Source organism: Corythoichthys intestinalis, chromosome 5, assembly GCF_030265065.1.
Source record: "Corythoichthys intestinalis isolate RoL2023-P3 chromosome 5, ASM3026506v1, whole genome shotgun sequence".
Classification (NCBI taxonomy): Eukaryota; Metazoa; Chordata; class Actinopteri; order Syngnathiformes; family Syngnathidae; genus Corythoichthys; species Corythoichthys intestinalis.
This window is the reverse complement of record NC_080399.1, coordinates 52,668,916-52,684,585: the sequence shown is the minus strand read 5'-3', so window position 1 is coordinate 52,684,585 and position 15,670 is coordinate 52,668,916. Positions and strand designations below refer to the sequence as shown.

Genomic DNA, 15,670 nt, shown 5'->3' with positions numbered 1-15,670 from the left:
AATTATGGAATCACCAGTCTCAGAGGATGTTCATGCAGTAGTTTAATCTTGTAGAAAAAAAGATCACAGACATGACACAAAACTAAAGTCATTTTAAATGGCAACTTTGTGGCTTTATAGGGATCCTCGGACTGAAGACTTGTTGGCTCTAATACGCCACAATTGTTTTCTTTCACTAAAATATGTTATTAGAAACACATGAAATATTGCCATTGATTTAAAAATCTATAATATATAGTACATCTTTTGACCTACGGAGGAGGCCAAGTTTTATGGACGCTCGGGGTGATTATGTAGATTGTCACTGTCACTTGGCTAATACTACCGGGTTAAAGCAATTCCTTCTACGCAGCGAGATGTACATCACATGCGCTCACCGGTTATATGTGGCGAGTACTTACTATTTGTGTTTTTATTGAGTGTTTTATTACCTTTTCACTGCATCAAAATTCTTTTTGCATGTGTTTCCCTCCCATACTTTTAAGCATTGTGTTTTCTTGTGGTAGCTTTAAAGCAGATTGTTGATCTGTTGACCACATTAGTCACGTTGTGCATTTCAACCACCCTTATTTGATATTACTATGTTTCAGTATTTTATTAAGGCATATTTAGGTTGTTCTGTCTGTATGCATCAAAGCAAAACAAGCTGAAAGTGCACGGCATTACTTTGTGGGTGTCAAATTCGCCTCTTGTTGGACGTTTCACCGATGTAACGCATTTTGGCAGACCACCGTTTTTTTCCCTACTCTCGTCACATCTCATCCCGCCTTCCCTGTTCATTTTGCTTTTGCTGGTCATTTTGTGAAATATCGACAGTGCTATCATGCCTCTCGGGTTCAAATTTAAACGGTTGAACAGATGACATGTTTATGTCGCTAGTCATACTCTGGAAGCCCGGTAACGTAATCATGTGACATGACCTGAGACGTCAACAACAATGGCGACCTACTAGTTAAACTAATTTACATATTGTATAATAACTATAAAATCAAGAGGGTTTCAACATCAAATTATTTTAACTCATAATAACGTTTGTCTTTTAAGAACGACAAGTCTTTCTATCTGTAGATCCCTTTAACAAACACTAAAAGAAATCAAGAAAAAAAAAAAAAAAGATGTGGTAGTCGGTAAAAGTAACTTTTTTCGACCAAACCAAAGGAAAAATTATGGAATCATTCCATTTTGAGGTATAAATTATGGAATCACCTTGTAAATGTATATTATCAAACTTCTTAACGAAGGTAAAACATCACGCAGTGTTGCAAAAGATGCTGGTTGTTCACAGACAGATGTCTCTAAAATCTGGACCAAGTAGAAACAGCATGGGAAGGTTGTTAAAAGCAAGCATACCAGTAGACCGAGGAATACACCACAGCATCAAGACAGACATTTCAAAGAAATATGTCTTGAAAACAGAAAAGCACAACAAAACAAATGAGGAATAAATAGGATTTAAATCCAGGAACGCTAAACAAAATCCGTCGTTAACATCTAAACAGAAAACAACATTACAATAGCCTAAGTGGATGACTAGTTGAAAGTAATATTCAGTGATGAATCAAGAATCTGCATTGGCCAAGGTGATGATGCTGAAACTTTTGTTTGGTGCCGTTCCAGTGAGATTTATGAAGACAACTGCCGAAGAAAACATGCACATCTCTACAGTCATCATTGTTATAGGGCTGAATGTCAGAAAAAGGCACTATGGCGATGGCTGCCATTACATATTTAATAATCTTTCATGCAATCATTTCTCAGGAATGGGATGACAATGCATCTTGCTATAGAGCAAAAAATGTGAAAGCCTTCCTTGAAGTTAGACACATAAAGCCAATGTCATGTCCTGCAAATAGTCCAGATCTCAATCTTATTCAAAATCCGTGGTGGAAGTTGAAAAAAATAGTCCATGACTAGGCTCCAATCTGCAAAGCTGATCTAGCAAAAGCAATCAGAGAGAGCTGAAGACAGATTGATGTAGAGTACTGTTTGTCACTCATTAAGTCTATGCCTCTGAGACTGCGACCTGTTACGAAAGCCAGAGATGGTGCTATAAAGTACTAGTGGTGTGTTAAGTGTTGTTTTGTTGTAGTTGTTTTTTCATGATTACATATTTTTTTCCTCAGAATTGAGTGATTCCATAATTTTTTCCCTTCGGCTCCAAAGGTAATTGTTACCGACAACCACATCTTTTTTTCTTGATTTCTTCCAGTGTTTCTAAAGCCAGAAACTTTCCATTCAAAATGACTTAACTTTTGTGTCATGTCTGTGATCTGCATTTTTCCTGACAAAATTAAATAACTGCATGAACATCCTCTGAGATTGGTGATTCCATAATTTTGCAAGGGTTGTCGATGACTACAATTTGTATTGGTAACCATTAACCACTAGTCAGTCAGACAACATGCATTTGCGGCTGTTTGTAACTTTACGCACATGGACAGAACCGCAAAGATACAATATCCTAACACTGGGTTTCTTGTCAACACATGCAAATATTTGATAGACATGATGAATTAATTTTTTGTCAAGTCACTAATAGGCAAAAAGGAAGTACCAGTACATAAAGTTCACAAAAATAGCTGTTAAAATCAAGACTTAAAAAATATTGACTGGCGCAGTCCCCTACAAGTGAGTGGAAAAACACTGACTATATTATCTATGTTTTATTTTACATTAGTTAGTTATACTTAGTTGGTTACACTGTAAAATACTGCACCAATGCAGGTAATCCTCGTGAAATGACTTGATATTGTTATTGCTCTCTACGATGCTCTGTCTCACCCAGTCATTCAACCTAACTAATGAGTGAGCAGCTTCTCATTTATCAAACAACCATTTGTGCAGTGATACTGTGTTGCACTATTGTGAAACATTCCCCTGGAAGACCAAAATATTGACCTGCATAAATCAAAGACAATGAATAACTGCATTGCTGAATCAGCAAGAAGAATGAGAAGAATAGTCATACTGGGCTGTAATGCAGCAGCAAGAACATTTCCATATTTCACATTCTCATTTCAAGAGATTGAGGCGACTGTAAGTTTTCATTTGGTTCTTCTTTGTAAAAGAGTAGTGTATGAAGTCTGAACAGTTTTTCACACATTGATTGAAATCTTAACCCTGATAATGATATTTGGGATGTAAAATATTTTTTCTGGGCAGTATATACCGTAATTTTCGGACTATAAGCCGCTACTTTTTCCTTTATTTTGAATCCAGCAATTTATAGTCCATTGCAGCTTATTTGTTGATTTATTTGGGTTAATAGGTAACACTTTATTTGACAGCCGCATCATAAGACTGCCATAATTATGATATGACACTATCATGGGCATTACTGAATGGTTATGACAGGAGTCATTAAGTGTCATCCGGAAAATTAAGTCACTAACTTCATTTATGTCAAGCTCGGATCTTTTACATCCATTAAAACGTGAGAATATTTGCCGGAAATCACTAAATGACATCTGTTATAAGCAGTGTTGTTACTCTTACCTTTTAAAAAATTAATTAATTACAGTTACAAATGATTCGTCCCAAAAAGTAACTGAGTTACCTTAATGTAAGAGTAATTGGTTACTTGGCAAAGTAACTGGTGTTAATTTTCATGCTTTTTTCCCCATTCATAAAACAAACTAAAAAAATAAAAAGCAACAACAACAACAAAAACAAAAACAAAACAAAAACATAGGTCATACTATGTGAATTTCAAAGGGTTTTTGGGACAACTGGCCCAAGTCCAATTCTTTACCCTAAACTTAGGGTAACTTAGGGTAACTTAAGGTAATTAGACACAGGGATATTGAGGCTATTGCGATAACTAGATAGTAACCTTTGCTATGTTTGGAAGTCATTTAATGTTATGAATCAACCGTTAAAGTGTTAAACTTGCTCCCATTATTGCATTAGTTCCCTTCTGTCTACTTTTTACATGTGAAACATTTTAAAACTTTAATCATTTAAAGATAGATTCAAGTCAAAATTTGGCCGATTTAGGAGTATTTTAGATGTAAAGTTACTAGGGTTAGCGAGGAAGGTTCTTTACAACAGAGCCTTCCTGAGAAGTCTACTGCTTTAAGATGGCGGCTGTTTACTAATGCCGGTGAGTGTATCATTTCGCATCTAGTTCTATATACATGTGATATCTAGCGTAGCATCATGTGGGCGTAGTTTGTGGGCTGTCGGGTGCAGTCAGGTATTATTGGAGCCTCCTAGACTAGTATCGCGTTTGCAACGGTGTCACAACTCCCTTCCCTACTTCCCACTTCCGCTCTTCTCTCTAAGTGTCTCTCAGACTTTTTTCGCGTCTTTTAAACAACGTAGTAATGCATAGCAACGCATGCCTTTACATCCTCAGTAATGGTAACGGCGTTGCAAAAATGAGAAAAGTAATTAATTAGATTACTCACTAGTGAAAAAAATAACGCCTTTATACTCTCACGCTGTTATTAACAACAGTGGTTATAAGCATTCATTAATGCTCATGACAGTGTCATGTCATCATAATGATTGTCTAATGACAGTCTTATGGCGCCACTGTCGAATAAAGAGTTACCAAATACCATAAATAGCAATTAATGAAACAACTGGAACAGTAACTGAAGAAATAATTAGCACAGAACATGAATTTTGATTGTTATTTACATCTTTAGCGCGGCAATGTATGCTAGGAGGTATGTTGGACAACAACGGTGTTGACAACGGGTGGCAGGAGAGGTTGATTGTCTGTGCCGAGGGAACAGTGATGGCCAAATGAAGCTTCTTGAAGCAATGAAGCCTTGCAGCCAATTGGTTCAATTTGGTGGGTGACGGCTTATAGTCAGGTGCGCCTTATAGTGCGTAAATCATGGTAATAATAGTGATGGTGAGATGATGCCTCATGAGGCATTGAACCACTTGAGACAATTGGTTCGAGAAAGGGTTAATTTCTCGGCGCTTCATGTATGCATGGTACCACCTACTGGCTAAGTGTATAATCCCAGTAAGTTGTCTCTTGATTTCTTGAAGCATTGAAGTTTTGCAGCCAATTGGTTCAAAGCTTCATGGTGGTTCATTTGGTCTTATGACAGTCAAATAATGCTGCTGTCAAATAAAGAGTTACCAGTTAATGTTTTGGTGTAAATATCCCTTAATAAGCTGCGGCTTATAGTCCAGTGCGGCTTATCTATGAACAAAGGCCGTTTTCATGTCAAATTTGGTGGGTGACGGCTTATAGTCAGGTGCGCCTTATAGTGCGTAAATCATGGTAATAATAGTGATGGTGAGATGATGCCTCATGAGGCATTGAACCACTTGAGCCAATTGGTTCGAGAAAGGGTTAATTTCTCGGCGCTTCATGTATGCATGGTACCACCTACTGGCTAAGTGTATAATCCCAGTAATTTGTCTCTTGATTTCTTGAAGCATTGAAGCTTTGCAGCCAATTGGTTCAAAGCTTCATGGTGGTTCATTTGGTCTTATGACAGTCGTATAATGCCGCTGTCAAATAAAGTGTTACAAGTTAATGTTTTGGTGTAAATATCCCTTAATAAGCTGCAGTTTATAGTCCAGTGCGGCTTATCTATGAACAAAGGCCGTTTTCGTGTCAAATTTGGTGGGTGGCGGCTTATAGTCAGGTGCACCTTATCGAGCGAAAATTACGGTACAAGGTTGATACCACAACCACTGTTAATACAGCAACGAGGAATGAAATAACTGAACACAGGATGGTTAAGGTTATCGAAATGTAAAAAAAAAAAAAAAAAAAAAAAGGACTACAGGTAGTCTCCGGGTTACGAAGGAGTTCTGTTTCTACGCTGGTACTGTTACTCTAATTTCCGTACAAGCCGGAATTAACTTTTTAAGTACCCCTAAATACCTCCTAATCTCAAAATAACTATCCAAAAATATGTATTACACGTCATATTAAAAAAATAAGACACGGTACTTACCATGAATGCTGGTGGATGGTGAAAAAATTACACTGAGAATGCTGACTTCTTCACAATTGGAGAAACAAGAGTTCTTGTAAAACAACATATTTTTACTGTTGTTTTACTTTTCAACCACAGACACACCGTAGAACACTTTGGCCTACTAGTGAACAAATAAGTAAGTCACATCACAAATAAGTAAGTCGATGTGACTTATGAAGCTTATTCAGAACTTGATTTCAGCAAGTTAGATACGATCGAGCTGCTTATACTACACCGTCGCTTGATGCATCGGAGTCTACTTTCATAGTAGAAAATAGAAAGCGACCTGATTGGGTCTGCGCTCACTGTGATTAAACTTATAAATTTCACCATTTTAATCTAACTTGTGATGAAATTATTATTAACAATATAGTCCCAAGAACTGTACAATGACAACAAGAAAACAAAAACACTGCATGCAAAAAGAAAAAAGTTGCGCATCATGTAAATTTCCAATTAACATTAGTGAGACTCTTCTTAACGGCGAAACAAATATTTGCAGGGAAATTTGACAACTGTTCTGCTGAGAAAAATAAGGAGCTCAAACACACACTCTAGACCAGGGGTGCCCAATCCCGGTCCTCGAGAGCCCCAATCCAGCTTGTTTTCCGTGTCTCCCTCCTTTAACACACCTGAATGAAATGATCAGCTTATCAGCAAGCTCTGCAGCAGCCTGATAACGATCCTGATTAGTTGATTCAGGTGTGTTAGAGGAGGGAGACCTGGAAAACAAGCTAGATAGGGGCTCTCGAGGACCGGGATTGGGCACCCCTGCTCTAGAACGTTATGAGACAAAAAAAAAAAAAAAAAAAAAAGACTCCAGCGTCGGACTCCAGCGTCGTAAAGTTGAGATCACAATCACATTAGTCGAGTATGTAACCCGGGTACTACATGTGTAATAATATATGTTAGTTAAATTGCAAGGTATAAGGGTGACTGTGAGGTCACTAAGACACTAAACTAAATGTTCAAGAGATTATTATATGGTCAACATCCCTCGGACTCAAGCATCAGTATAACGGGAAACAATATACATAAGCATATGTGCATTGTGGTAAATAGGTCAACATGCAATCATTTGAGAAAGCCAGAGGAGGCTTCAGGCAGGTCTCTTAGAATAGCACTTTCTGCTTTCGACAGTGTGATACGATATGAACATCTTTAGGAATTTAAACAGAATCTTCCAATAACCCAAACCAAGAAGTGACTGATAACATTGTTGAAAGCACAGGGCATGACAAAAGAAGTTTGTTTAGATATGAGTCTCACACACACAGAGACTCCGCAGGCCAGAACACAACAGGAAGCTGCCATCAATCTTTAATGTGACATTTAGCACACACGAACGGTGTGCACGTGAGCTCATGTTAATGTTGCAGAAATGCTCACACGAGTGTAAATGTTGTTTCAATTGATCACTGGCCACACGTAATGGTTAACGTTCCTAAACGAAATCTTGTCATCTTAACTCAGTGGCTTTCAGATATAGCTGTTATTAGTTATTATGTTCTGTTTCTATGTTCCTTTGCACTTTTTCCAAATCCTCTGCTTTTTTACTTTGACTTGTAATATGTTCATTTCATTTCAGATTCTTTTTCATTGGATATTTTTGGACGGTGTCTTTAAAGACAAGTATTTGATCAGAAGATTTTATTGATGTGGCTTGAACGAAAAGTGGACAGAAAATACGGCACATTTACGTTCATGTGAGGCTTCAGGTCAGATTCCAATGACAACAATCTTGTACAATAGTGCCAATAGAGGGCCCCCATGAGCATAGAGGAGTGAAACATCAGCAATGAAAGGATGCATTCGAGGTTTAATTGCATGCCATCTCAAACAGTGCGAAGCTGCCACAGGGTGAAACCTTCCCTCTGTGTCAGGAAGCGAAGCTCACTAGGCATCTCCTACAAACTGGCATCGGCATATCTCAGCCTCTTAAAACTGTCCATGAATTTTAATTTCCTCTCTGCTTGTCCTGCTTAGGGACATGAGAGCAATAGCCTATTTTATTGACTTTGGGAAATGGGATAATACACCCTACGTTGGTTGCTAGTCGATTATAGGACACATGTAGAGTAAGACAATAATTCACACCGACAATAAGTAAACCACTGCACCATCACTCATTTCAGTTAAAACAGCTGATTCAATTACATTGTTGTCAACTTGTCATTTATGAAAGTAGCTAACCTTATATGAAGGGGTTACCAGGTCATTAGACATTACATGACATGATTTATACAACAGATGGTGAAACTCAAATTTGTCATTAATAAAGCAATGGGTGCCTGCACTTTTTACACAATAATAACCACCATCATTTCTATATTCTGTGTATGATATTATGATAACTTGAAATGTTAGCAACTAATTTGCCACATTGCCCCAAGTAAGAAATTCTGTAATAACAACATTTGTAAAGTTCCTACTAATTAGTCTTTTCTTTTTTGAAATTTGGATTACTTTCCCCGTAACCATTACACAATCAGTTCACTGGTCTAGTCTTAATAAATGCCACAAATCACTATAAACCAGGACAAAACATTCATTTTCTCCTAGTCAAAGAGCAAATAAAGTTCATGAGCACATTCACAGTCAGATGTCTTTCATTTTATCATTACTCTCAACTGATAAATCAACATTTCTGACAGTAACACACTTATGCTTTAATGTCTTTGCACAGATGTCAAAATGATATAATTTGTTTCATGAATCTACGATTAAATGAAAATCAAAACTGCCATCAAACTACTCCCTCCATTGCTGCATGTAATTCCACAGGATCTATGGCGCTCAGTTGAACAAGGAGTGCATGCACAAACATGGCACTTAACGTAAATGGCTCCCCCTCCCCCGCTCGTTTGTTGTTTTTTCTCCTGCTGTCTCCATCTCCACCCACGCATGGGCACTCAGCATAAATCAGGCCCAGTACTGGTAATGGTAATTGACTGTGTGCAATAATAGCATGTGTATGATCACATTCAGAAAATTATAAATAATTACTGGTGCGTGTTTGAGTGCACACCGCCCTTGATTCTTATTTTGGACACTGTTTTGTACTGGCATAGTATTTAAAGTCCACAGGACAGAATATACTGTATAAATAGTACTGGTACTCCCTGGGTTATGATGTACCCAACTTACGGGATTTCGACTTCATGACGCCGGAGTCACATCTGACATTTCGTCTCCAGTCTTTTTTTTTTTTTTTTTAAGTGCCGGTGACACATAAAAGCATGTTTATTTCAAATCACACGCAGTATTTCATGCTCCTGAATGAAATGGACCGCTTGGATTTATGTGGAAGCGATTGATATATTTATTCAATTTTTTGAATCCTGCGCCATGAAAATGAGTGACTTCCGGCCAGCGTCTGGATTGAGGAAGGAGGCGAATGTGACATCAGCGGTGGATATCATCTTCACAATGCAGCCATCACTATAGCATGTAGAAGGACTGCGGATTATACTACCGATCAGCTGATTTTGTGGATTACTTCGTTTATTTTTTTTTGTCACACTAGCCCAATGTGCCGCAGGCTTTTTTTGTTGCAATACCAGTGGTGTGAGGCTTTTTGGATTTCCAAAAGATTCTTGTTCACCGCGATGGGCAAAACAAGTCTGACCAACGAGGAACCATTGGATGGACAAGGAAGTAAGCTTTGTGTTTTATATTATGTCAAATACTGGGGTCATGGCAGACGTTTTAGTAAGGAGGCGGCTTGCATTTTGTGGGTGACAAACCACTGAGAAAGCCACACGGTAAACAGAAGAATGACGAGCAGTAACTTGCTGGCCACCAGAGGCTGGCCGATCCAGCCCACTTGGTCCTCTTCGCGTGCCCGCCGAGAATGAGGTTTCCACGGCTTGGCCACGAGCAACTCCCTGCTCCGACGTCCGCAGGTTTCTCCACCGAGAATGGGCAATTTTCGGCATTGGCACTGCCAGCCTACCGTGGCCGCAGCAGAACGAAGAGCCGAAACTTTCCTGCCGCTGGGGGTTGGCCGATCGGTGAAGACAATCAACCCCACCGCCGTGTGTGACATGAGTAGGGGTTGTTTTGTGCGATTTTACGTTTACGAAAGGCGAGAAAAAGACTTGGAAACGCTGCTCAATTCGGGTTAGCATGTCGGCAAGCTGTCACGCCTCCTGTTTTGTTCACGCTCTTTTCTCCGTCTCCGAAGCCGGGGCAGGGAAATGACAAAAGCCGGATTAACTCAGGTGGAATAAAAAACCGTTCAGTAGGGGAAAAAGTCGGCAGTTTTGACTATTTTCTGACTCAACAAGACATGGAAAAACGTATGCATGCATTCATTTTCAGCAGATTGGACTATTGCAACTGTATATTTACGGGTCTTGATAAAAAAATCAGTCAAGAAGCTGCAGCTAGTACAGAATGCTGCAGCCAGAGTCCTCACAAATACAAGGAAGCTAGACCACATTACCCCGGGTTTTTTGAAATCGCTACACTGGCTTCCAGTGAGTCAAAGGATAGACTATAAAATACTACTGCTCGCCTACAAAACACTTAATGGCCTTGGACCAAAATACATGCTTGATTTGTTAGATTCCTATGAGACATCTAGACCCCTAAGGTCGTCTGGAACCGGTCTCCTGCATGTTCCAAGAACAAGAACCAAGCAGGGTGAGGCAGCATTTAGTTATTATGCTCCTCACCTCTGGAACAAGTTACCTGAACGTCTGAAGTATGCTCAAACTGTTAGCTCTTTTACATCAGGGCTAAAAACGCTTTTGTTTAGCACTGCATATCCATAACTGTCTATATATTTCAATCTACTTGCTTTCTATTCCTCTTGTGCTTATCTCCATTGCTGATTTCAATTATTATTAGCTGTAGTAGTTTTTGTTTTTATTTATTTATTTTTATTAGAGATGTCCCGATCCGATATTTGGATCGGATCGGACGCCGATATGGGCAAAAAATGCGCATCGGTATCGGATCGGCCGACACGGAAAAATTCCGATCCAGACTTCCGATCCAGTTTTTTTCCGGTCCGGGTTTTCCAGCGCACCGATTTACATAATCCATTCCAGTTTTTGCTTCGGTTTCCCTAAAACCCGGTCCGCATTTTACGGCACACCTTCAACACACTACATTACCGTCTCCCAATTTACCGAGAGACTTTATCGGTAAAAATGTCAGCTGTGTGGGATCATTTCACCTTAAAGGACGACAAAGACGAGGCAGAGTGCAACATATGCCACAATAAAGTCAAGCGTGGTGGTAAAGCTGTAAGACGTTTTAATACAACCAACCTAATCAAGCATTTAGCGAAATACCATGAGGAGTATGTTAAGAAAACCGAAGACAAAAAGAAAGGTCCTTTGCAACTAACACTGGCAGAAACTTCTGCTATTCGTGACAAACTGGCACTCGACGGTACCAAAGCGCAGAGAATAACAAGAGTCATTACAAGAAGAAGAATCAAGAATTCATTCTGGATGACGAGCCATTATCTCTCGTGAGTAAAGACGCACCATATAACACTTATGCTGCATTCCAGAGAAGTCGGATTTATCCCACTCGGATGGTACCAGTTCCGACCTTAAAGCGTTCCAAGCAAATTTAAACAACAAAGATGGCTGATCACGACGAGGTGTTTTTTATTTTGGCCATCCAAAGACATTTTGACCTCCAGCGAACCTGCCTTCCTATAAGCGATCAAATAGTAGAGGAAAAACGACGGCTGCGTTATAGCCCACACTGTAAACTGCCTTTTTTAAGCTCCATCCTTTGCTGATCGTCAATATAAAAACATAGCACAACAAAGATAATTCACAGTATGAGGAAAAAAATACATGGCGTCTCAAATAAACTTGATTTACTTCATTATTGTATTATCATTCGTTTTCTTGAGCGCCATTTTGTCCAGTGACGTCAGATTTAAAAAACTTGGAAGTCGGGGTAGTTATTTTTTCTCCGACTTCGCGACTTGGACCTCCCAGTTCGAGTGGTGTTCCAATGATATTTTCCTAGTCGGAGGTCGGAAAAGTCCGACATCCCGCTTTTCTGGAACGCAGCATTAGAACCACGGTACAACATGCCCAGACGTCATTCCATCCTTGAGCGATTCTGGCGTGGAAGATTCGAGAACGATTCACAAACATCCAAATTCCGATTATTGAAATATGTCAAGTAAAGCGAAACTAATACACAGCGAGGTCTTCGGGACGCAATGAGAAACGGACCGCATTGTGTCCCGAGAGTAAACATGCTTATCTAATAGATATCATATGTACGTAGAACTAGATGCACAATGACAGACTCGACAGCGTGAGCAAAACATGCATTGAAAAGTAGGTGCGTTAGTAAACAGCCGCCATCTTAAAGCAGGAGACTTCCCTTGTAGGCTGTTGTAGTGAACCTTCCACGCGAACCTAATTGACTTTTTATGTAAAATACTCCTAAATCGGCAAAATCTTGACTTGAATCTATCTTCAAAACAGTTTTAAAACTTTCACATGTCAAAAGTAGACAGAAGGGAAATTATGGAATAACGGGAGCAATTTTAACAACTTTAACAGTTGATTCGCAAAATTAAATTAATTGAATGTAGTTTAAAGCTGCTGATACAGAATGGGGACTTGAGTAGTTTATTTACTGTTTTAAAATGTTAACTTGAAACTGCAATAGTCGTTTATTTAAACCTGAGAGGCTTTTTATACTATTTTTGTAACTAATGCACGAAACATTAAAAGCATCTAATAGCTTGGGGGATTTGTGGGATTTTCCACTGACGGTTTACAATATTATTTGCACGTTTTACTGACTGACTATGCCATTTCTGTTTGTTATTTATAATCTTTTGTATTTGTCACTGAATAAACAGGTCATATTCTTGTTACCAACCATCGTGTGTTATTCAAACTCACCTAATTCAGCTGGCTAGTTGTTATCAAGAGTACTAAAACCCTTTTCAACATGAGTCTGACAACTAAGTAAGGAGGCTAAATAACTTTAATACATGCTCAGATAGGCCGGTATCGGTATCGGCCAGTATTCGTATCGGATCGGAAGTGCAAAACAATATTGGTATCGGATCGGAAGTGCAAAAACCTGGTTCGGGACATCCCTAGTTTTTATTCTATTTTTGATTAAATGCGATTTTTATGTATAATTTTATTTCCAATTTTGATTGTCTTGGTTTTTACGTTGTATTGATTTAAATGTGATTTTTATGGTCTTCATGTGATGTAAAGCACTTTGAATTGCCTTGTGTTGAATTGTGCTATATAAATAAATTTGCCTTTGCCTTGCCTATCTGTTGTACTGAATAAATGCATTTTTAATCTTTTATATTCCATTTAGCACAAGACTGTTATTTGTCATGACCATACAATTTACTTAGCAAATGGGGAAAAACACTTAAAAAGAATATCCTGTTAAAATATTGGAGGAGAGAGATTGAAACAATGATAGCATTTTTCAGCTCCCTGTCGCATTTTCATTTTCTGAATCTTCCCCCTCAATGGGCTGAATTCTAAATCAGCTGAAATTGTTACCCTGCTGACGTCATCATCCAGCTGGGGACGCTAGAGCGCTATAATGACAGGCGGGGCAAAACGGCAGATTAAAAGACTTATTTACTCGTCATCTGCGCTTTGCCAAATTGTTGTATACAGTTGAATCTTCTCAAAATATGATTTTAATTTACATAATAATGCTATTTAAGACTTTTTTTTATCCTGTCACAGGCACTTTAATATACAATATAATGTTGACTTTTGTTTTGTGATGCATGCTTTGATTTTGGTGCAGGAAGCGCAGAACAGGTAGCTGGAGCTAATGTCCACACGAGGAAGAATGTACTTGCGTCCAAGAAGAAGAGCACATTTGGTCCCATAAATAAGTGGTGCAGATGAGTGAGAGAGCGAGGGAAAGATTACAACTGCAAGCACATTTGTTGCGTGTGACGCATCCATCGAGACAACAACTGTATATAACAGCTTTTGTACTGTTTATTGTGCGTTTTCAATTGTGGTCAAATACTTGGGGCAAGCTTATATGATTGTTTTTGATGATGTGCGGACGCTGATACATACTAATCGTTTGGATTGTTATTGCTGTATCAGCAGCTAGTTATAAAACTTTGAATTGCTGTTATTGAAGATGAACCCGATTTCATTTAATTTTTATTTTAGTTTCATTCAACAAATGTTGATGCTATGAGCAGCTGAATGAAGTCAGCAAACCACACGGACGTCTGACATCGTCATTTCAGAGTTTAGCTCGTTGTCTAGCTAGGACTTTAACATCAACAACTCTAACAACTTGAACAACTATAACATCTTGGCAATGGATGGCTAGGCAATTGTCCACTGACATATACTACATGTTTTTGGATAGTTATTTTGAGATTTAGAGGGTAATTAGGGGTACTTAAAGGGATAATTCCGACTAACACGGAAATTCTGGTTACGTCGCCAGCGTAGGAACGGAACTCGTTTGTAACCCAGGGACTACCTGTACCGTAACTTTTGGACTATAAGCCGCTACTTTATTTCCTCGTTTTGAATCCTGCGGCTTATAGTCAAGTGCGGCTTATTTGTTGATTTTTTGGGGGTTAATGGGTAAGACTTTACTTGACAGTGAAATCATAAGACTGTCATAAGACCGTCATAATTATGACACTATCCTGTAGAGGCGTGCAAAATTTCCGATTCTTAGATTATTCACGATTTGGCCGTGGAAGATTCGAGAACGATTCACAAACATCCAAATTCCGATTATTGAATTATACCAGGTAAAGCGGAAATAAAACACAGTCAGCGCGGTCTTCAGGACGCAATGAGGAACAGACTGAGAGTAAATATCATGTTCAACTCATGCCACTAGATAAAAAAAAACAACAATAATACCTGACTGCGGCTGTTAGGGTTAGGGTTAGCTACAAATAGCGCCCAGTTGCTAGTTGCTACAAATATACGGCAACATACGGCTATGGTAGATATCACATATATCTAGAACTAGATGTGAAATGACTGACGACGGCCGTGTTAGATCATATACCAAGAACTAGATGCGAAATGACAGACTTTCCCGCGCTAGTAAACAGGCGCCATCTTAAAGCAGTAGACTTCTCTAGAAGGCTCTGTTGTAGCGAACCTTTTTATCTAAAAAAAAAAAAAAAAAAAAAAAAAAATCTTGACTTGAATCTATCTTTAAATGATGAAACAGTTTTAAAACTTTCACGTCGAAAGTAGACAGAGTGGAAATTATGGAATAACGGGAAACATTTTAACAACTTTAACGGTTGATTCACAGCATTAAATTAACTGAATGTAGTTTAAAGCTGCCGATACAGAATGGGGACTTGAGTATTTTATCTACTGTTTTTAACCGTTAACTTGATACTGAAAGAGTAGTTTGTTTAGCCTGAGAGGATTTTTGAACAATTTTGGAACAGATGTCATTCAGTGTCATCTGGCAAATTTTGTCACTAACTCCATTTATGTCCAGCTCAGATCTTTTACATCCATTCAAAAGTGAGATAATTTGACGGATGACACTAAAATACATCTGTTTAAGCATTCATTAATGGTCATGACAGTGTCATGTCATAATTATTATGGTCTTATGACAGTCTTATGGCGCCACTGTCAAATAAAGTGTTACCAACTACCATAACTTGCAATTAATGAAACTACTGGAACATTAACTGAAGAAATAATTAGCACAGAACATGAATTTTG

At 38.6% G+C, this 15,670-nt stretch overlaps 1 protein-coding gene across 1 annotated transcript in view; it reads right to left on the bottom strand.

Moving 5' to 3' along the window:
• The window catches only part of LOC130915650 (guanine nucleotide-binding protein G(o) subunit alpha), a 191,899-nt gene that overhangs the window by 67,272 nt on the left and 108,957 nt on the right, over positions 1–15,670 (bottom strand). The window lies entirely within an intron of this gene.